The following is a 23,980-nucleotide window of genomic DNA, read 5'->3' on the forward strand; positions in this document are numbered from 1 at the left end:
CTCCGGCTGGGCGAGGATGCAGGACGAGGCTACCGGCGTCATCCGACAACTAGGGGAGGGCAATGCGAAGCTCCGGGGCGAGCGCGACCTGCTGAGGGCGAAGATCGCCGGAAGGGCGAAGCAGGAGGAGGAGACCGCTGCCTTGTTGCAGAGGACATGCGTCATCATCAGGAAACTTATGGACGAGAATGCCATGCTCCGCATCGAGCGCAACAGGCTGGTGGAGGAATCCATGGATGCTGCCAAGCAGCGTACTAAGGACATGAAACTGATGAAAGAGATCATCGCCCACCGCGAGAACTAGTCTCCGTGACCTGCAGCGCATAAAGAAAGTAGAGATCAGCGAGCCAGATCGTTGTATGCGTCTTCCTTCTTCTTTTGCCCTTGTGTATTTCGGGCGTAGCCGCATGTGGCTTTTTTAATTATCTTCCTAATTATGTAAGACAATTATTATCCACTCTCGTCGTCCTTATATATATTCATCAGTCTTGCTATAAGTCACAGTAGATGCTATATAGGTCCGTCGGATCTTACATCAATATCCGTGCAAAATTTTCTTTTCAGATTTTCTTTTTTCTCTCTTAAATCTCAGTCGAGTGAGACATTGCCACGCCATTAAACAGAGGCTCGGGCGCCATTAATGGAGACCTTGGGACAGAGGTGGACGGCAGATGGAGGTCAAAGGGCTCTCCTCCCGATAAGCACGCGCAGGGGTCTGATTGCACGCCTCCTGTACTCAAATAGCTACCCTGCACGGTGCCTCCTAGCTAATAAAAAAAGGGGACACGTGTCGGCACGTAAATGGTAGATAAAACACCCACAGTTTCAGTAATACTTGTGTTTCCGATTGTAACGTGACAACACTTGTTCCAAAATGACTTTGTTGATTGTTAATGTGTGTGCCTTCGCAAATCGGACAACAAAATTACCACAGCATGTTGGTGCCATGTCATGACACCAAGCCAAGTTTCATGATTTCCATGCGTGTTTCGGATTTACAGGAATTAAAAAAACAAGTTTCTCAATGTTTCCAGCCGAGCCATGATGCCCAGATGTTTGAATTTCATTCCCATTTCTGGCATGGGACCTAGAAATTTACCCGAGGACACACATGTGATTTTTCAACCAGCTTTGGTGTACTGGAGCATGTGCTTGTATTTAAAATTTGAATTATGCACACAAAGGTGACACATTCCCTCTCAGAACCACGAGCCTTCTTGAGAGAAGCTCCGGTTTGCAAGAAACTTATACCAAAACTTGTTCCTATTCTGCAAATTTTTTTACCACAGCGTGGTAGTACCATGACATGACACCATGCCAAGTTTCATGATTTTTAGGCATGTTTTGGATTTACAAGAATTTTAAAACCAAGCTTCTCAATGTTCTCGGCCGAACCACGATGCCCAGATGTTTGAATTTCATTCCCATTTCTGGCATGGGACCTAGAAATTCACCCGAGGACACATATGTGATTTTTCAGTCAACTTTGGTGCACGGGAGCATGTGCTTGTAGTTCAAATTTGAATTATGCACATTAAATGACCAGAAACTCAATTAATGTATAAAAAAGGCCAAACGAATCCGGAATAATTCCAAAATTTAACAGGGCACTCATATAGTTCTATGTTGCCTCCGTGAAGAAAATCTGGAGGGAGGCAGCGTATATTGTTTCGCACACAAAGGTATAAAGAAATAAAGAAATTAGCATACCTATTTAATTCTTGGATTCTTATTATTTATGCCACTAGTTGTGTATCACTACTCAGTTTTGCCATTAGAAGTTACAACTACTCAAAAAATGCCATCGATCCGTGAGATGCCTGCACAAAAATGCAATTAGATATCTAAAAAATGCCATCGTTAAGTTAGATGTTTGCTCAGAAATGCCATTAGACATTGTTATTTTCACGTCAAACCCGTTGACCATGTTACATGAAAAAAATAAGCCGATTCTCACAAAGATAAGTTAATGGTGTCCAGCACAACACACCCCTCAAATAAAACTAAGCACCCTGGAATTCTTTGACAAAACTAAGCACCCTGAAATTATTTGACAACTAAACTGCTGGCTATATGATGTTGGCCATATATATTGTACGTATATAATGTCAAGAAACGAGTGGTAGTACTATACCAACTAAAAGATGAAATGTACGAAACATAACGAGAAGAAACATAACATAGTTTTGCTGGGGGCTCAACACAACACACCCCTCAAATAAAACTAAGCACACCAGAAATTAAACTAAGCAACTAATCTGGTAGACACTGCATTAGAACCACCATGAGCAACAACACTGCCACCTTACTCAGAGTCCTCGTCCATGTCCTCGACTTCGTCCTTGTCCCTCTTCCTCTTGGGCGATACTTCTTTGCTTGAACCGCACACTTGGCTCTTGCTCTTCATCCAACCCTTGTAGATATTGAAACAAAGGTAGCCATCCATTGCAGCGTAGTAGATGTGGTCTATATCTAGTACAGTCCACTGCCATGCATGATGAAACGTGTGCGGAGGTTTCTTCAGTTCACCGTACGAACGATGAACCATGGCTCCTGCCAGGGTCAGCATTGAAGGCTGATCAAGGGAGGGCACCAGCCCTTCCTTCTGGAGGTCGAAGGGGTCGCAGCGAGGCCTATCCAACCCAGGATTTCCTTGTCGTTCCTAAAGTCTACAGTAACGAATTTGACTCGGCCGCCCTTGAGGAACTTCTTAAATTCCTCGCACTCAACATCGGCATGGCATATGTGGTAGACCAAGCATAAGTCATGCACGCAAACCTGGATCACGGCGGGCTTCTTCTTCTTCTCTGCCTCCTTTAGTTTCTTGTCGCTTCCCAGGACTGTGGTGTACTCAACATCTAGCCCAGCGACCCACTCATCATTTGAGTTTTCGAACATGCGTTTGAAGCGAGCAAGGCATTCTTCACCGTTGCGGAAGAACGGGTGTAGATGACGTCGAACTCATCGCCGGTGATGGTTCTAACCTTGTACTCACCGCCGATCATGGAGATTTGGGACGCCATGGATTTGGGAGGAGGGTTAGGATTAGTGGAACTGCCGTAATGTGAAAGGACGGGACGACTAGGAGCGGTTTATCGATTGTAAAAATGTCGAGTGGGGGGCGCGTGCGAATGGCAGGGTAGTGGCTTGCCTGGTGGATAAATGGATTCATGCACAGTACTATGGGGGCCCAATTAGATGTCATGTCTACTCGACGCCCAATTAAATGGCTTTCGATGTCATGTCAAGCGTCGGGAAAATTACAGGTGATACGAAGCTTTCCATTCTCCCATGATACGGGCTTCTGAGAGCCCTTGGATCTGAGATCGAATGGTTGCATGGCATGATTCTAGACCTATGGGTGAATATCCTATCCTGGAGGGTTATTCTGCAAATTTTCAGCAACTTAGCATGCGACCGTTCGATCTCAGATCCAAGGGCTGCCAGCAGCCCGTATCATGGTCGCGCCTACCACGACCGTCGCCTCGCTCGCGCGGTCGCGCCCTTGGAGATTTAACACGGTGCGTTAGGCTATCTGATGTTGGCATGTCATACATAGTCATCACTTAGTCACTCATACAACAAGGTTAGCTATAAGGTTGGCTATAAGAGTATTTTTTGTTTACTTCTCTCTATCTCTTTCTTCGTAGTATTTATTGCATTTACCAAGGAGTGACCTCTTCCAATGAAATGGTGCTTAGATGAGGTGCTATGGGCATTAAATGGCTTAGCAACTCAAGTCCCCAATACATAGGTGCTTAGTTTTTTGTTGCTAAGTTTTCTTCATCTAGGTACATGCGCTTATCACCGTTTCTTCCTGGGGTCACCAAACTAGTCTCTCTCTTCTTAATTAACTTGCCACATCAGACTTTATGCCTATGCGGCAGGCTTAGCACCTGTAGGATCAAGTACAATAGTGGGCTATAAGCCCGCTTTACATGGCATTTTTGCATATGTGGGGGAAAGAGGCATGGAAAAAGTGGAGGAGTTGGCTCTCAAGCAAGAGCCAGCCTCTACATGGTGGAGAATCGGGAGAGGCACCTGTATGGAGGTGGTCAGGAATCGGGAAACTCAAGCCGGTCGTAGCACCGCAGTTAAAATGATAATGGCAAGTCAAATCACTGGGCCCCACCTGTCCAGCAGTAACTCACTGTCAAATCACACAGCCCTACGTTTGCAGCAGCCTACTCCCTCATATTCTCGCATCTCTGTCTAACCGACTAGGCGGAACTGCCCCGCCTACCGCGCGGGAAAAGCCCTGTCCTCGACTTTAAAATAGTATAGTATACTAATTTTGTATCCATGGATTGCGCCATGGAGCAAAGCCTCAAGAAAAAGCGGTACACATGTACGAAGTATACAGCACGCCCGTCGCGTTCGCGTCGCACCCCAGACGGTCGGTCGGTCTGGCACGCCGCTCTCCGAATGGAACGCGTCTCATATTGCATTTGCACACACATGTCGGACTGCAATTGAGAACCGACCATAGGCACACTCCCCGGCCCCGCAAGTCGGGTGAGTTAATAGAAGTACATACGTTGGTACCTCGACGATCCCTGCAAGACACGGAAGATCAGTTCATCCATGCAAGTGACCAGACTCCAGCAGACACGCCTGGATTGGCTATCGTCTACATATCATGCAGGCTGTGTTGTACAGGGCTGTAGTTCTGGTGAGAAATCTAAAAAAAGGTTTCTTGTCATCTCGCAAAATTAGGTGTCATGTGCTTCGGATCGCTGCGAGGGTTAAACAGCGACAACTGAGTTGGGCTAGTCATTGGGGGCACATGCACGAAGACTACTCGGCTGCCATCTAGGTCAAGCCAGCTATCTTAATTAGGACATCTATCGACGGACCCCTTTTCTACGAGTTTATCTTTAATTTGAGCTTTGATCCTCATCTAGTTTGTCCGTCGGGATTCATCTTGTCTCCTTTGGGCAGTGAGGTTATGATTTCTTGTCATGTGGCATTTTTTCGTGTTATATGTTATAATCCGGTGCTTCAAATCAAAATGACGAGAACTGCGCCTCCGGGGCACGTGCATGAAGACTTCTCGACAGTCGTTGCCGAGGTCAAGCCGGCTCCGGCCGGTAGACAAAAGAAAACTAGTACTCCACTATATAGGCAGGAGCCTCCGCGCTTGCTTGCTAGTGTTGCTCTCTTCACACTGTCTCGTCCTCTCCAGATCTAAACACGACAGCGGTGGCCACACTCTCTCTCTCTCTGTACTAACCGCTGGTCACAGATCCAGCCAGATCCTCTCCGCCGGGGAAGGTGAGAAGGTGCAACGTTCACGCGGCCGTCCTCGGCGATGGCTCTTACCCACTGCCGGCGCATCCCGATCAGCGTGCCTTGCCATTCTCCCCCAAGCATCGCTGGCGAGGGAGGGCCTCCCACCCCTTCTTCCTCGCTACCGTAGTGTGGGCAGATCCGGCCTCCCGCCGCCCACCTAGCGACATCCCGGCGACCCTCAGGTATAACTTCCTTCGAAACCGGCCTTGCTCTACTTCCCGAGCTCCCGGCGTCGCTGCATTTGTATCTTTTACTATTTCTCAGGCCCCCTCGTGTATATAGGATCGATCGACTGTTCGAAAACCACCTAATTTTTTACTGTTAAGAGGTAAAACTAGTTCATGCACTCGAATCTAGTAGTACTTGGTTCAAACAAGGAAGAAAGGGGGTGGGGGTGGGGGAAGATTTGTTACCTGAATCTAGGACTTGGTCAAAAGAGGAAATAATGGGGGCGAAAAGTAGCAGAGACTGGCTATCCAACTGGTCTCTAGGTCTAATAGGGAAATAAAGGGAACGCAGTACAAACTCAATATAAACCCGATCTATTGGTTGAAAAGGAAAGAAAGTGGGAACTGGGGAACAAGTCAACAGAGTAAGTCCAGCACTAGATTTGCTAGCCTCACACAGTATAAGGTGGCTATATACCGAACAAAAATGGGACCAACCCAGATATCCTCTTCTGATGTTTGTTGCCCCGAGCCGCTCTTATGTAATGCCACTGGTAAAATGTAGCAGTTGCACTGTTAAAAGTAAGGACACGTTAACCAATGTTGTTTTCAATGTAATGCCTCCAGTAATATGAATCAATGGCACTTTTTTTCATGTCCTGCTAAATTTCCCATTAAGTTAAGTTGCTTCTTTTCGTTAGAGATGCAACTGTCCTGGTCCGCCTACTCTCCATGAGCTTCACGACCAACCTTGATGTTGCTCAATTTTATTGCAACTAATGAAGAAGAAGCTCTGTGGGTTTCGTCTTCTGATGGAAATGGAACCGGGGCTGGAGCCCTTTTCTTAAAAAAGAAGAAGAAGAAGCTTCTAGTTCATGGGACATTGCTTCATTTTAGGTGAACTGCACCAAAAGGTCCATGAATTGAATCATCCATGTTGGTGACTGGTGTCATCCCTTCTACGATGGCGTTGACTGCAGATATGGTTCCCATCACGAGGTATGTTCCTTTTTGGTCTAACCGTTTGCCAAAGATCCTGCATGTTGATCCTGCTCTTGTGCTACTGTTTTGGCACTGCCATGATAAAGCAGTAATGTTATTATTTTGCACCTTAATCTAGTGGCACTATTAATTTGAGGCAATGTTTTGGCACCGCTAGTGCCATAGCTTTTTTATATATCGAAAGAGGGGGTTCCCTCCGATTTCATTAAAGAAACTCAACCATAGAGAACCATTATCCGACAACATCTCAGTGTAAACGGGCAGTTATGCAACTACTACTAGAACGGACTGAGTACTAGCAGGAGACAAGTTCGCCACATAAGCTAGGTAGGTAGGGGGACGCAGCACCAGCTCGACCAAGTTTGGATTACAACCCAAATGCTACCACAGAAACATCAGGGGGAAGACAGGGACTGAAAGAGCCAGCTTCAGCATCCCAGTCTAAGCACCCCCAGCCTTCATCCTTGCGACGCACGGTACACCTCGTTTGCCACCTGCTCGACCCAAGTGTCACTGATAAAATGAAGTAATAATACAGTTAAAATAGAGCGAGTGTCCTCTCTATCATTTCATTTCCAATGTAGATAAAGAAAGTTCTTCTCTTTGTTAATGTATGTTTCATCAACTAGTCCCATTGTTAATGTTTAAGCGTTTCTGCAAACTGGGTTGCTTAATTTTAGTTGATCTGCACAAAAATAGATATTTGAATGTCTCAAGGCCCCTCCTTGTACTACCGATGTACACTGATGTTCATCACTGGCAGAAGGTGTATCGGGGAGACTTGGGGTCGATTTCCAGTATGATGTAATATTTTCTTCTGTTTATTAGTGTATGTTTCATCAACTAGTGCCACTATAATGTAATCACGCCTTTTCATTATCTGTGCAAACAGGGTTATTCATCTGCATTTTGGTGGAACTGCACAAATGTACGGATGGAACCGGCATATATGCAGAGTGCGAGGTGCCAAGTAAAAATTATCGACACCAACCCTGCTCCATCTAAGCATTGGCATCCACCACCATCAGTGTGATGTGTGGCACTCATTGTGGACGGATCTTTCTCGGCAGCAAATCCTCTAACCAAATACTAGTAGCTTAGACTTAAAAAAATACTAGTAGCTTATATTGGCAGTTTTCTAGGGGTGTACTCTTTTATGAAAGAAGCACCAATCTATTTTTCTTTATTTGTACACAGTGTCACAACTTTGACCCAAAGGTCCAGAGCTATTTTAGGGTGATTGGCGTAGTACTCGGAGATTGATTGTAAGCATGATTTTTATTAGTTGTCACACTGATTGTAAGCATGAGCAGATGGAAGATTAGATTAGTGCGAAGCTTACCTTAAACCGCACCGACACCATTGAAACGAGGCGAGCGTCGAGGGAACCGTGGAGAACGGCGGGGAAGCGATGTCGCGCCATCCGGACTCCTCTTGCGATGGGAGAACGAATACTCCTGTGGCTCCGGCTGGCTCTGCACCCTCACGAATGGCACACCGTACTCGATCGATTCGTTACCCTCTGGGTGCTCGACCTTCGACCTGTACGCCCACCACCTCCGCCTGACTTTCGCCTCGGGCTAATCTGTCTGCTCCAGCGCCCAGAGGAGATACTCGATGAACTCGAAGGACTGCAGCGTGACTGCCGCCGAGGAGTACATCGCCGCCCTCATCGCCGTCGTCTCGCTCTTTCGCATACATTGCCACATGGCCCTCACCGTCCTCGAAATCTCCCACTCATTGTCAAACCAAGTAAGGATCTTCTTCAACCTGGCTAACTTTGCCTGGTCGCCGCCGGTGATCTGCCAGATTCGCTGCTGCATCCCCTCCATAGATGTCCTTCTGAGTAGTCCGGTGCTAGCTTTGGAAGATGGGAGGAGAGACGGTGGTCTTGCAATAGAGAAGAGGGAGAGGCGAGATAGTGGTTTTGGAATGGAGATGATGGAGAGGAGAGGGGGTGGTTTTGAAATGGAGAAGAGGGAGAGGCGAGACGGTGGTTTTGGAATGGAGATGATGGAGAGGAGAGGTTCCCCTGCCTTTCGGTCGCTGACAGGTGGGCCCCGCTCTTGGTGGGACCCATGTGTCAGTGTCTCAATGGCAGGATGGGCTACATCAGGGGATCCTCGTCCGAGGAGAGAGGAGGTGGTTTTGCAATGGAGAAGAGGGAGAGGCAAGATGGTGGTTTTGGAATGGAGATGATGGAGAGGAGAGGAGGTGGTTTTGCAATGGAGAAGAGGGAGAGGCGAGACGGTGGTTTTGGAATGGAGATGATGGAGAGGAGAGGAGGTAGTTTTGCAATGGAGAAGAGGGAGAGGCGAGACGGTGGTTTTGGAATGGAGACGATGGAGAGGGAGGAGGTGGTTTTGCAATGGAGAAGAGGGAGAGGAGCGTGCGGCAGCGATTTAGGATTGGACGAGAGGGCTGGCGCACTGTGACTGGATCAAAATCAAAATCAATTTACCCTTCAATTAAGAAAGCGACGCCACATTAACTAGTGTCCCTTTTATTCTGGGTCATAATTGACCATGATTTTCGCAAATAAAATATATGTTATATGTTGCAAAAATAATATAATTTGAAAGTACATTCAGATACGAACCAAACGATACAATTTTTGGTGACATGCATTCACATTTTGCTTGTCAAATACAGTACGTGGTCAAACTTTGACCCAAAATACGCAAAACAAAAAAAATACTTCCAAGACTAGTGCCGCTGTTCTGCTCCTCTCCTCTTAAACCACCGCTGCTCCTCTCCTATTCCAATCTAAATTCAGCGTCGCTCCTCCCCTCTTCCATTTCAAAACCACCGCCCCTCCTCTCCTGTTCCAATCCAAAACCAGCTTCGCTCCTCTCCCATTCTAAACCAAAACCAGTGCTGCTCCTCTCCTCTTCCATTCAAAAACCACCGCCGGCGAGTAAAGGTGCTGTGGAGAAGTAGATCGATGGAGGAGTACAACCGATACATGAGGATCGCAGATGGCGACCCTGTGAAGCTAGCTAGGATGTTGGAGATACAGTCTTGGTTTGACAACAAGGACCAACTAGCGGCGACGGCGACATCCATGGTCAAATATCTGCAACAGAGCGAAACGGCGGCGATACTCCCGGAGGGAGTCGCGCGGGAGTACATAGAGCTGCTCCTCTGGGCCATGGAGCAAACAGATTCACCGAATTCGATCGTGAGGGAGCGGTGGTGGGAGTATCGATCCCAGATGGAGAATCCACCAGAGATCGAAGGATCGAGCATCTACAGGGTGCCGTTTGTGAGGGTGTCATGCCAGAGCGAGCCGGTGGAGTCTTCGTCGACCGACCCAACTGCAAGAGGAGAAAAACAGTTGGCCCGACGACGCTTCCCCGCCATCCTCTCCCTCGCCGTTCACATCGTCTCACGGGGCGGCTGTCTGCCGCCGAGGAATAGGAGGGATTGCCCCCCAGACCAATAGTCGGGCAGGTTGTGAATTGTCAGGAGGAGCTTAGGGTTGTTAATATTTGCAGGTTGTGAATTGTGTTTTGTGTTGTGTATTTTGAGAGTACTTTCAGATATGAATGTATTTTGAATTTCAGATTTGCAGTATTGAGCATATGAAGTATTTTATGAATTCTAGAGATCTATTTTTAGCACTTAAAAAATGTAGTTTCATAGGAGTATAATAGTGCAGACGATGTGATTCTCAAAGAAAAAATGTAGTTTCACCTTGGATGCGCTCGGCGCGGAGTGGTCAACTGAAGGAAATATGCCCTAGAGGCAATAATAAAGTTATTATTTATTTCCTTATATCATGATAAATGTTTATTATTCATGCTAGAATTGTATTAACCGGAAACATAATACATGTGTGAATATATAGACAAACAAAGTGTCACTAGTATGCCTCTACTTGACTAGCTCGTTAATCAAAGATGGTTATGTTTCCTAGCCATAGACATAAGTTGTCATTTGATTAACGAGATCACCTCATTAGGAGAATGACGTGATTGACTTGACCCATTCCGTTAGCTTAGCACTCGATCGTTTAGTATGTTGCTATTGCTTTCTTCATGACTTATACATGTTCCTATGACTATGAGATTATGCAACTCCCGTTTACCGGAGGAACACTTTGTGTGCTACCAAACGTCACAACGTAAATGGGTGATTATAAAGGTGCTCTACAGGTGTCTCCAAAGGTACTTGTTGGGTTGGCGTATTTCGAGATTAGGATTTGTCACTCCAATTGTCGGAGAGGTATCTCTGGGCCCACTCGGTAATGCACATCACTATAAGCCTTGCAAGCATTGTGACTAATGAGTTAGTTGCGGGATGATGTGTTACGGAACGAGTAAAGAGACTTGCCGGTAACGAGATTGAACTAGGTATCGAGATACCGACGATCAAATCTCGGGCAAGTAACATACCGGTGACAAAGGGAACAACGTATGTTGTTATGCGGTCTGACCGATAAAGATCTTCGTAGAATATGTGGGAGCCAATATGGGCATCCAGGTCCCGCTATTGGTTATTGACCGGAGACGTGTCTCGGTCATGTCTACATAGTTCTCGAACCCGTAGGGTCCGCACGCTTAACGTTACGATGACAGTTTTATTGAGTTTTGATGTACCGAAGGAGTTCGGAGTCCCGGATGAGATCGGGGATATGAGGAGGAGTCTCGAAATGGTCTGAGACGTAAAGATCGATATATTGGACGACTATATTTGGACTTCGGAAAGGTTTCGAGTGATTCGGGTATTTTTCGGAGTACCGGAGAGTTACGGGAATTCGTATTGGGCCTTAATGGGCCATACGGGAAAGGAGAGAAAGGCCTCAAAAGGTGGCCGCACCCCTCCCCATGGTCTGGTCCGAATTGGACTAGGGAAAGGGGGCGCACCCTTCCTTCTTTCTCCTTCCCCCTTCCCTTCTCCTACTCCCACAAGGAAAGGCGGAGTCCTACTCCTGGTGGGAGTAGGACTCCCCCCTATGGCGCGCCTCTCCCCTTGGCCGGCTGCCTCCCCCTTGCTCCTTTATATACGGGGGCAGGGGGCACCCCAGAGACACAACAATTGATCCTTGAGATCTCTTAGCCGTGTGCGGTGCCCCCTCCACCATATTACACCTCGATAATACCGTTGCGGAGCTTAGGCGAAGCCCTGCGTTGGTGGAACATCATCATCATCACCACGCCGTCGTGCTGACGAAACTCTCCCTCAACACTCGGCTGGATCGGAGTTCGAGGGATGTCATCGAGCTGAACGTGTGTAGAACTCGGAGGTGCCGTATGTTCGGTACTTGATCGGTCGGATCGTGAAGACGTACGACTACATCAACCGCGTTGTGATAACGCTTCCGCTGTCGGTCTACGAGGGTACGTGGACAACACTCTCCCCTCTCGTTGCTATGCATCACCATGATCTTGCGTGTGCGTAGGAATTTTTTTGAAATTACTACGTTCCCCAACAGTGGCATCCGAGCCTGGTTTTATGCGTTGATGCTATGCACGAGTAGAACACAAGTGAGTTGTGGGCGATATAAGTCATACTGCTTACCAGCATGTCATACTTTGGTTCAGCGGTATTGTGAGATGAAGCGGCCCGGACCGACATTACGCGTACGCTTACGCGAGACTGGTTTCACCGTTGCGAGCACTCGTTGCTTAAAGGTGACTGGCGGGTGTCTGTCTCTCTCACTTTAGTTGAACCGAGTGTGGCTACGCCCGGTCCTTGCGAAGGTTAAAACAGCACCAACTTGACAAACTATCGTTGTGGTTTTGATGCGTAGGTAAGAACGGTTCTTGCTAAGCCCGTAGCAGCCACGTAAAACTTGCAACAACAAAGTAGAGGACGTCTAACTTGTTTTTGCAGGGCATGTTGTGATGTGATATGGTCAAGACATGATGTGATATAATTTGTTGTATGAGATGATCATGTTTTGTAACCGAGTTATCGGCAACTGGCAGGAGCCATATGGTTGTCGTTTTATTGTATGCAATGCAATCGCCATGTAATGCTTTACTTTATCACTAAGCGGTAGCGATAGTCGTAGAAGCATAAGATTGACGAGACGACAACGATGCTACGATGGAGATCAAGGTGTCGCGCCGGTGACGATGGTGATCATGACGGTGCTTCGGAGATGGAGATCACAAGCACGGTGCTTCGGAGATGGAGATCACAAGCACAAGATGATGATGGCCATATCATATCACTTATATTGATTGCATGTGATGTTAATCCTTTATGCATCTTATCTTGCTTTGTTTGACGGTAGCATTATAAGATGATCCTTCACTAAATTATCAAAGTATAAGTGTTCTCCCTGAGTATGCACCGTTGCGAAAGTTCTTCGTGCTGAGACACCACGTGATGATCGGGTGTGATAGGCTCTACGTTCAAATACAACGGGTGCAAAACAGTTGCACACGCGGAATACTCAGGTTAAACTTGACGAGCCTAGCATATAACAGATATGGCCTCGGAACACGGAGACCGAAAGGTCGAGCGTGAATCATATAGTAGATATGATCAACATAGTGATGTTCACCATTGAAACTACTCCATCTCACGTGATGATCGGACATGGTTTAGTTGATATGGATCACGTGATCACTTAGAAGATTAGAGGGATGTCTATCTAAGTGGGAGTTCTTTAAGTAATATGATTAATTGAACTTAAATTTATCATGAACTTAGTCCTGATAGTATTTTGCAAATTATGTTGTAGATCAATAGCTCGCGTTGTTGCTTCCCTGTGTTTATTTTTGATATGTTCCTAGAGAAAATTATGTTGAAAAATGTTAGTAGCAAAGATGCGGATTGGATCCGTGATCTGAGGATTATCCTCATTGCTGCACAGAAAAATTATGTCCTTAATGCACCGCTAGGTGACAGACCTATTGCAAGAGTGAGGCAGACGTTATGAACGTTTGGCTAGCTCAATATGATGACTACTTGATAGTTTAGTGCACCATGCTTAACGGCTTAGAATCGGGACTTCAAAGACGTTTTGAACGTCATGGACCATATAAGATGTTCCAGGAGTTGAAGTTAATATTTCAAGCAAATACCCGAGTTGAGAGATATGAAGTCTCCAACAAGTTCTATAGCTAAAAGATGGAGGAGAATCGCTCAACTAGTGAGCATGTGCTCAGATTGTCTGGGTACTACAATCGCTTGAATCAAGTGGGAGTTAATCTTCCAGATAAAATAGTGATTGACAGAATTCTCTAGTCACCATCACCAAGTTAGTAGAACTTCGTGATGAACTATAATATGCAAGGGATGACGAAAGTAATTCCCGAGCTCTTCGTGATGCTGAGATCGACGAAGGTAGAAATCAAGAAAAACATCAAGTGTTGATGGTTGACGAGACCACTAGTTTCAAGAAAAGGGCAAAAGGAAGAAGGGGAACTTCAAAAAGAACGGCAAGCAAGTTGCTACTCAAGTGAAGAAGCCCAAGTCTGTACCTAAGCCTGAGACTAAGTGCTTCTACTGCAAAGGAACTGGTCACTGGAGGCGGAACTGCCCCAAGTATTTGGTGGATAAGAAGGATGGCAAAGTGAACAAAGGTATATTGGATATACATGTTATTGATGTGTACTTACTAGTGTTTATAGCAACCCCTCAGTATTTGATACTGGTTCAGTTGCTAAAGAGTAGTAACTCGAAAACGGGAGTTGCAGAATAAACAGAGACTAGTAAAAGGCGAGGTGACGATGTGTGTTGGAAGTAGTTCCAAGATTGATATGATCATCATCGCACACTCCCTATACTTTCGGGATTAGTGTTGAAACTAAATAAGTGTTATTTGGTGTTTGCGTTGAGCATGAATATGATTTGATCATGTTTATTGCAATACGGTTATTCATTTAAGTTAGAGAACAATTGTTGTTCTGTTTACATGAATAAAAACCTTTTATGGTCATACACACCAACGAAAATGGTTTGTTGGATCTCGATCGTAGTGATACACATATTCATAATATTGAAGCCAAAAGATGCAAAGTTAATAATGATAGTGCAACTTATTTGTGGCACTGCCGTTTAGGTCATATTGGTGTAAAGCGCATGAAGAAACTCCATACTGATGGGATTTTGGAATCAATTGATTATGAATCACTTGATGCTTGCGAACCATGCCTCATGGGCAAGATGACTAAAACGCCGTTCTCCGGAACTATGGAGAGAGCAACAGATTTGTTGGAAGTCATACATACAGATGTATGTGGTCCAATGAATATTGAGGCTCGTGGCGGATATCGTTATTTTCTCACCTTCACAGATGATTTGAGCAGATATGGGTATATCTACTTGATGAAACATAAGTCTGAAACATTTGAAAAGTTCAAAGAATTTCAGAGTGAAGTGGAAAATCATCGTGACAAGAAAATAAAGTTTCTATGATCTGATCGTAGAGAAGAGTATTTGAGTTACGAGTTTGGCCTTCAGTTAAAACAATGTGAAATAGTTTCACTACTCACGCCACCTGGAACACCACGGTGTAATGGTGTGTCCGAACATCGTAACCATACTTTATTAGATATGGTGCAATATATGATGTCTCTTACCGATCTACCACTATCGTTTTGAGGTTATGCATTAGAGACAGCTACATTCACGTTAAATAGGGCACCATCAAAATCCGTTGAGACGACACCTTATGAACTGTGGTTTGGCAAGAAACCAAAGTTGTCGTTTCTTAAAGTTTGGGGTTGCGATGCTTATGTGAAAAAGTTTCATCCTGATAAGCTCAAACCCAAATCGGAGAAATGTGTCTTCATAGGATACCCAAAGGAGACAGTTGGGTACACCTTCTATCACAGATCCGAAGGCAAGACATTCGTTGCTTAGTATGGATCCTTTCTAGAGAAGGAGTTTCTCTCGAAAGAAGTGAGTGGGAGGAAAGTAGAACTTGATGAGGTAACTGTACCTGCTCCCTTATTAGAAAGTAGTTCATCACAGAAATCTGTTCCTGTGACTCCTACACCAATTAGTGAGGAAGTTAATGATGATCATGAAACTTCAGATCAAGTTGTTACTAAACCTTGTAGGTCAACCAGAGTAAGATCCGCACCAGAGTGGTGCGGTAATCCTGTTCTGGAGGTTATGTTACTAGACCATGACAAACCTACGAACTATGAAGAAGCGATGGTGAGCCCAGATTCCGCAAAATGGCTTGAGGCCATGAAATCTGAGATGAGATCCATGTATGAGAACAAAGTGTGCACTTTGGTTGACTTGCCCGATGATCGGCAAGCAATTGAGAATAAATGGATCGTCAAGAGGAAGACGGACGCTGATAGTAGTATCACTATCTACAAAGCTAGAATTGTCGCAAAAAGGTTTTCGACAAGTTCAAGATGTTGACTACGATGAGAGTTTCTCACTCGTATCTATGCTTAAGTCTGTCTGAATCATGTTAGCAATTGCCGCATTTTATGAAATATGGCAAATGGATAAACAAAACTGCATTCCTTAATGGATTTATTAAAGAAGAGTTGTATATGATGCAACCAGGAGGTTTTGTCAATCCTAAAGATGCTAACAAAATATGCAAGCTCCAGCGATCCATCTATGGACTGGTGCAAGCATCTCGGAGTTGGAATATACGCTTTGATAAGTTGATCAAAGGATATAGTTTTATACAGACTTGCGGTGAAGCCTGTATTTACAAGAAAGTGAGTGGGAGCACTACAACATTTCTGATAAGTATATGTGAATGACATATTGTTGATCGGAAATAATGTAGAATTATTCTGCAAAGCATAAAGGAGTGTTTGAAAGGAGTTTTTCAAAGAAAGACCTCGGTGAAGCTGCTTACATATTGAGCATCAAGATCTATAGAGATAGATCAAGACGCTTGATAAGTTTTTTCAATGAGTACATACCTTAACAAGATTTTGAAGTAGTTCAAAATGGAACAGTCAAAGAAAGAGTTTCTTGCCTGTGTTACAAGGTGTGAAATTGAGTAAGACTCAAAGCCCGACCACGGCAGAAGATAGAAAGAGAATGAAAGTCATTCCCTATGCCTTGGCCATAGGCTCTATAAAGAATGCCATGCTGTGTACCAGATCTATTGTATACCCTACACTGATTTTGGCAAGGGAGTACAATAGTGATCTAGGAGTAGATCACTGGACAGCGGTCAAAATTATCCTTAGTGGAATAAGGATATGTTTCTCGATTATGGAGGTGACAAAAAGAGTTCGTCGTAAAGAGTTACGTCGATGCAAATTTTGACACTGATCCAGATGACTCTAAGTCTCAATCTGGATACATATTGAAAGTAGGAGCAATTAGCTAGAGTAGCTCCGTGCAGAGCATTGTAGACATAGAATTTGCAAAATACTTATGGATCTGAATGTGACAGACCCGTTGACTAAAATTATCTCACAAGCAAAACATGATCACACCTTAGTACTCTTTGGGTATTAATCACATAGCGATGTGAACTAGATTACTGACTCTAGTAAACCCTTTGGGTGTTGGTCACATATCGATGTGAACTATGGGTGTTAACCACATAAAGATGTGAACTATTGATGTTAAATCACATGGCGATGTGAACTAGATTATTGACTCTAGGTCAAGTGGGAGACTGAAGGAAATATGCCCTAGAGGCAATAATAAAGTTATTATTTATTTCCTTATATCATGATAAATGTTTATTATTCATGCTAGAATTGTATTAACTGGAAACATAATACATGTGTGAATATATAGACAAACAGAGTGTCACTAGTATGCCTCTACTTGAGTAGCTCGTTAATCAAAGATGGTTATGTTTCCTAGCCATAGACATAAGTTGTCATTTGATTAACGAGATCACCTCATTAGGAGAATGACGTGATTGACTTGACCCATTCCGTTAGCTTAGCACTCGATCGTTTAGTATGCTGTTATTGCTTTCTTCATGACTTATACATGTTCCTATGAATATGAGATTATGCAACTCCCGTTTACCGGAGGAACACTTTGTGTGCTACCAAACGTCACAACGTAAATGGGTGATTAGAAAGGTGCTCTACAGGTGTCTCCAAAGGTACTTGTTGGGTTGGCGTATTTCGAGATTAGGATTTGTCACTCCAATTGTCGGAGAGGTATCTCTGGGCCCACTCGGTAATGCACATCACTATAAGCCTTGCAAGCATTGTGACTAATGAGTTAGTTGCGGGATGATGTGTTACGGAACGAGTAAAGAGACTTGTCGGTAACGAGATTGAACTAGGTATCGAGATACCGACGATCAAATCTCGGGCAAGTAACATACCGGTGACAAAGGGAACAACGTATGTTGTTATGCGGTCTGACCGATAAAGATCTTCGTAGAATATGTGGGAGCCAATATGGGCATCCAGGTCCCGCTATTGGTTATTGACCGGAGACGTGTCTCGGTCATGTCTACATAGTTCTCGAACCCGTAGGGTCCGCACGCTTAACGTTACGATGACAGTTTTATTGAGTTTTGATGTACGGAAGGAGTTCGGAGTCCCGGATGAGATCGGGGATATGACGAGGAGTCTCGAAATGGTCGATACGTAAAAATCGATATATTGGACGACTATATTCGGACTTCGGAAAGGTTCCGAGTGATTCGGGTATTTTTCGGAGTACCGGAGAGTTAGGGGAATTCGTATTGGGCCTTAATGGGCCATACGGGAAAGGAGAGAAAGGCCTCAAAAGGTGGCCGCACCCCTCCCCATGGTCTGGTCCGAATTGGACTAGGGAAGGGGGGCGCACCCTTCCTTCTTTCTCCTTCCCCCTTCCCTTCTCCTACTCCCACAAGGAAAGGAGGAGTCCTACTCCCGGTGGGAGTAGGACTCCCCCCTATGGCGCGCCTCTCCCCTTGGCTGGCTGCCTCCCCCTTGCTCCTTTATATACGGGGGCAAGGGGGCACCCCAGAGACACAACAATTGATCCTTGAGATCTCTTAGCCGTGTGCGGTGCCCCCCTCCACCATATTACACCTCGATAATACCGTTGCGGAGCTTAGGCGAAGCCCTGCGTCGGTGGAACATCATCATCGTCACCACACCGTCGTGCTGACGAAACTCTCCCTCAACACTCGGCTGGATCGGAGTTCGAGGGACGTCATCGAGCTGAACGTGTGTAGAACTCGGAGGTGCCGTACGTTCGGTACTTGATCGGTCGGATCGTGAAGACGTACGACTACATCAACCGCGTTGTGATAACGCTTCCGCTGTCGGTCTACGAGGGTACGTGGACAACACTCTCCCCTCTCATTGCTATGCATCACCATGATCTTGTGTGTGCATAGGAAATTTTTTGAAATTACTACGTTCCCCAACATCAACGTGGTCAACGAACGACACCATCGGAAGTAGACTGTGTGTGGAGAGGCTGACAGCTGGGTTCACGGCCGCACGCAAAGAAATGCCTCCTTATTACGCGCAAAATAATGATTCCTCGACCTGACAGCTGGGATCCACCGGAAGGGCCTCTGTATTTCGCGAAAAACGTTCCCACTGCTGACAGGTCGGACCCACCAGCTATATCTTCGCATGCAAGGAAGTGCCTCCTTATTACGCACAAAAAAATGAATACCCCCTGCTAGCTGGGACCCACAATAGTGGGAGGCTAACTTGTGGGCCAACTAAGTTGACAGGGATGGAGGGCTTTGTCAACTTAGTCAATATGAACGATTCTAGCTCGAGTGACTGTACGATGTCCATCCAACGGCCGTAGTGCTTGTTCAACCTCTGGTCTTCTTGCTCCAGCCGCCCAAAGCAGCGCTGGTCGTGCCTCGTGCTCCTGCCTCCCGTGGCCGGCTGCGATGCCGCGGAGGCCTCACCGTCCCCTACTACTCCCACCGCTGGCCAGGCTATCCCTCTACTCACCCACACCCCCTGTTATTTTGCGGCGACGGCAACCTCACACCGCAGTGAACCAGTGAACCCTCATACTCCTCTACGCGTGGGCATCCACTGCCGCGTCTTCCCCGACTCCGCGTCGTCCCCTTCCAAGGCCTCGCCGTCGTCCACCGCCCTGGTGCTCTCAGCACGGCGTGGTCAACGTGGTCAAGGAATGGCTTCCATCGGACGTGGACTGTACGTGGAGAGGCTGACAGCTGGGTCCACGGCCGCAGCAAGGAAGTGCCTCCTTATTACGCGGAAAATAATGATTCCTCCACCTGACAGCAGGGACCCACCGGACGGGCAACCGTATTTCACGAAAAACCGTTTCCCCCTGACTACTGGGACCTACCAGCGACATCTTCGCATGCAAGGAAGTGCGTCCGGGCAAAAAAAAACGATTCGCCCCCCTGACTGCTGGGACCCACCAGCTACATCTTCGCACGCAAGGAAGTGCCTGACAGTCGGGACCCACCTGGTCGAAGCGTACGTAGCGTTGTCACTCTGGTCGCGAACGTGTACGTACATACTGGTCGATGTAGAGGCGCGCACGTGTCGTAGTAGAGGCGTGCACGTAGCATGTACACGTATGTACAGCGGCCAGGGTGCAAGAAAGTAAATACGGCGGGGTCTTGAACGCCTACTCGCGCGTACGTACGGGCAGGGCTCGTGTACATGGCTGGGTCAGAACGGAGAAATTGCATCGTCGTCGTGTTCATGGGGAGGCAACGGAATGCATCGTGTTCATCGGGAGGCAACGGAATGCGTGGGAGCCAACCGGCTTGGATGGAACAGGCGATGGAAATGAGGCCTGGCGTACCGCAGAACGGAGGAAACGGCCTTGTGTTCGACCGGCCACGTTTGAAACGGGATCCTGTTCATCGGGAGGGGTCTGGCGTACCGCAAAATGGAGGAAACGGACCTCCTATAGTCGAAACAGGGGTCCTGTTAATCGGGAGGGGTGTGGCGTACCGCAATACGGAGGAAACGGACTTGTGTTGGAGCGCTACGGTCGAAACGGGGGTCTTGTTCATCGGGAGGGGTGTGGCGTACCACAAAATGGGACTCCACGGGATACTGTTCATCTCCACCGTCGACCCCCTCCAGCCTCCACGGGCTACTGTTCATCCACCGTCGACCTCCTCCAGCCTCCACCTGCGACTGTTCATCCACGGGCTCCTGTTCATCCAGCCTCCACCGCGCGCCGCTCCACGGGCTACTGTTCAACCAGCCCGCTCCACGGGCTCCTGTTCAACCACCCCTCCACGGGCTACTGTTCATCCAGCCCTCCACTGTCTACTGTTCATCCAGCCCTCCACGGGGTGGTCCTGTTCATCCTGCCCTCCACGGGGTCCTGTCCATCCAGCCCCAACCGGCTCGATCGATCGGGGTCCTGTTCATCCAGAGGCAACACCACGGGGTCCTGTTCATCTACCCCCACCGGGAACTGTTCATCCAAATCCCCCCAGCAATGCTCACTGCTCATCCAGAGGCAGCATCGATCGTCTTCAGTTAGCAGCAGCAGCGAAGGAATCGCTCGTTCGGGTTCAGTTAACAGCCATCGATCGATCGCTCGGGTTCAGTAACGCGTAGCCTGCAGTGCAATCGCTCGGGTTCAGTTAGAGCCCAACGCCTCGCACCCACGCGCGTGCGTGTACGAGAGAAACGCGCATCGCTCGGCCCCGACTACCCACCGTAACCAGGAACACCCCGATATTTTCCTCGCCCTCGCTTCTACCACGGTTTTTTCCGTCATGGACGGCCCAAAGAATGTCATGCAGCTGTGTCTCCGGCCCGCCCAGGACCCCACCACATCTATGATGATACCGTGTTTTGTCACAATTATTGTCATAGAAATGTCATAAGTATGACAGAAAAAAATTCGTTCGACCCAAAATGTCACGGATGTGTCTTTTTTTTGTAGTGACGTGTGCAGATCGCGGAGGTGCCCTGCGTTCGGTACTTGATCGGTTGGATCGTGAAGATGTTCGACTACATCAACCGCGTTACTTAACGCTTCTGCTTTTGGTCTACGAGGGTACGTGGACACACTCTCCCCGCTCGTTGCTATGCTTCTCCTAGATAGATCTTGCATGATCGTAGGAATTTTTTTGAAATACGAAGTTCCCCAACAGTGGCATCAGAGTCAGGTCTATGCGTAGATGTTATATGCACGAGTAGAACACAAAGAGTTGTGGGTGATAATAGTCATACTACTTACCAGCATGTCATACTTTGATTCGGCGGTATTGTTGGATGAAGCGGCCCAGACCGACATTACATGACCGCATTCATGAGACTGGTTCTACCGCCGTGCTTCGCACACAGGTGGCTAGTGGGTGTCTGTTTCTCCAACTTTAGTTGAATCGAGTGTGACTACGCCCGCTCCTTGTTGAAGGTTAAAACAGCACACTTGACAAAAAATCGTTGTGGTTTTGATGCGTAGGTAAGAGCGGTTCTTGCTAAACCCGCAGCAGCCACGTAAAACTTGCAACAACAAAGTAGAGGACGTCTAACTTGTTTTTGCACGGCATGTTGTGATGTGATATGGTCAAGACGTGGTTATATAAATTGTTGTATGAGATGATCATGTTTTGTAACACATTTATCGGCAACTGGCAGGAGCCATATGGTTGTCGCTTTATTGTATGAAATGCAATCGCCATGTAATTGCTTTACTTTATCACTAAGCGGTAGCGATAGTAGTGGAAGCAATAGTTGGCGAGACGACAATGATGCTACGATGGAGATCAAGGTGTAAAGCCGGTGACGATGGTGATCATGACGGTGCTTTGGAGATGGAGATCAAAGGCACAAGATGATGATGGCCATATCATATCACTTATATTGATTGCATGTGATGTTTATCCTTTATGCATCTTATTTTGCTTAGTACGACGGTAGCATTATAAGATGATCTCTCACCCAAATTTCAATCAATATCCATATGCTCATGAGACAAATTCAATCAATATCACTCAATCAATCCAAACAAGACAAAACAATCGATCTAACTAGCGTTACAAAGTGCTTGAACTATACTACTAAATGGTGGTAAAACTACTACTGGTATGGTGGTCTACTAAAAATCCTGATCCGTTGAAGACTTCATGATGTCTGCTCCAGCTTCATCAATCCAATCGTCTTCACTTGGTTCCGAGTCGGTGTCGTCGATGATGATGTAGTTATCCGGACAAGTGCATTCGTCGACTTCTGCTTTTGGCACTGGATTTCCCACGAATGATCCAATTTTATTCTCCAAGTCGTCAATCTTCCCTACTAGTGCGTTGATTTCCTCCAAATAATCTTCGCGTGTAGTCTTGAGTTCTTCTTGGAGTTTCTTGATCTTCGTAAATGCCTTTTTTAGTTCTTCCTTGTCCGTGCACATCTGGTTCTCCTGGCGACGAATATGTTGGTTCTGCTCCTGGATGAAAGCTGCAATTGATCCATCCTTCTTGGTCTTGATCATCTCCCATTGCGCGTCTCGACGTCCACAAATTTGATAAATCGTATCCTTAAGCTCCTGGTGGTAGACTTCTCCAATGCGTCCCATGACGATATGTGCGGCCATGCTCTTCCCTAAACTCCAAGTTGGTGCTTCGAAAACCAATCTTATGGCACTAAACATCCTTCCTGGAATGATAACTTGAATCTTCCAGCTCTCCTCTTCTGGTAAGGTAGCGTTGCAGGTTCCGGTGACGCTTGGTATTCCTATATTCAAGTACTTGGTGACTTCCTTCAAATGTCGTCCAAACGGCGTGTCTTCATCTGGTTGCATGAACTTGCTCCTTGCATTCGCCATTCCTAAAAGAGTAGAAAGTGGAGAGGAGTCAGAAATGAGAAGAGAGAAGCTTTCTAGGGCTTAAGCTTAGTGGTCGTGTCCTATAGTCAGCGTGTGCTCTGATACCAACTTTGTAGCGACCAGACCTCAAATGGCCTGTGCTGCTGTGCACCAGTGTCATCCCTGGATCCGTAATGCTGACACGCACAGTACAAATGGAGGATTTATAACAGAGTAGCAATCACACACTTATTACATCGGATATCTCCATAGAGACTAAGTATAATAAACATGGCTTAAGGCCATCTAATAACGATAACAGCGGAAGACTTGGAAGATAAGTGAGTCCATCAACTCCAGCGGCATCACTGAGTATAAGACCACGACCTAAGGCACCTTACTCGTCGTCTGAAAAGTCTGCAACATGAAACGTTGCAGCCCGAAACGGGTCAGCACATGGAATATGCTGGCAATGTAACACATAGAGAATAGTGAACAATAATAATGCTATAATATATGCATATATGGCTGGTGGAAAGCTCTATGGTTACAGTTTTGCGAAAAGCCAATTTTATCCTACTTCAAAGGAATAAATTTTATTTAACTATCATAGTGGTTGTGAAACATTGAGATGGTTGACAGCATCTCAATCCCATTTAAAAAGTCATCAATAACCCAACAAAATTAATTAGAAGTAACATAGTGTTGAGATTCACATGATAATCCAAGTACTAGATACTCAAGTTGTCCATAACCGGGGACACGGCTAATCATGATCAGTTTGTACACTCTGCAGAGGTTTGTGCACTTTTCCCCACAAGACTCGATCTCCTCCGTTAGATTACTCGCACTACATGGTGTTTGAGTAACGGATGACCAAGACACAGTCTTTC

The sequence above is a fragment of the Triticum aestivum genome, chromosome 6D, assembly GCF_018294505.1.
Source record: "Triticum aestivum cultivar Chinese Spring chromosome 6D, IWGSC CS RefSeq v2.1, whole genome shotgun sequence".
NCBI lineage: Eukaryota > Viridiplantae > Streptophyta > Magnoliopsida > Poales > Poaceae > Triticum > Triticum aestivum.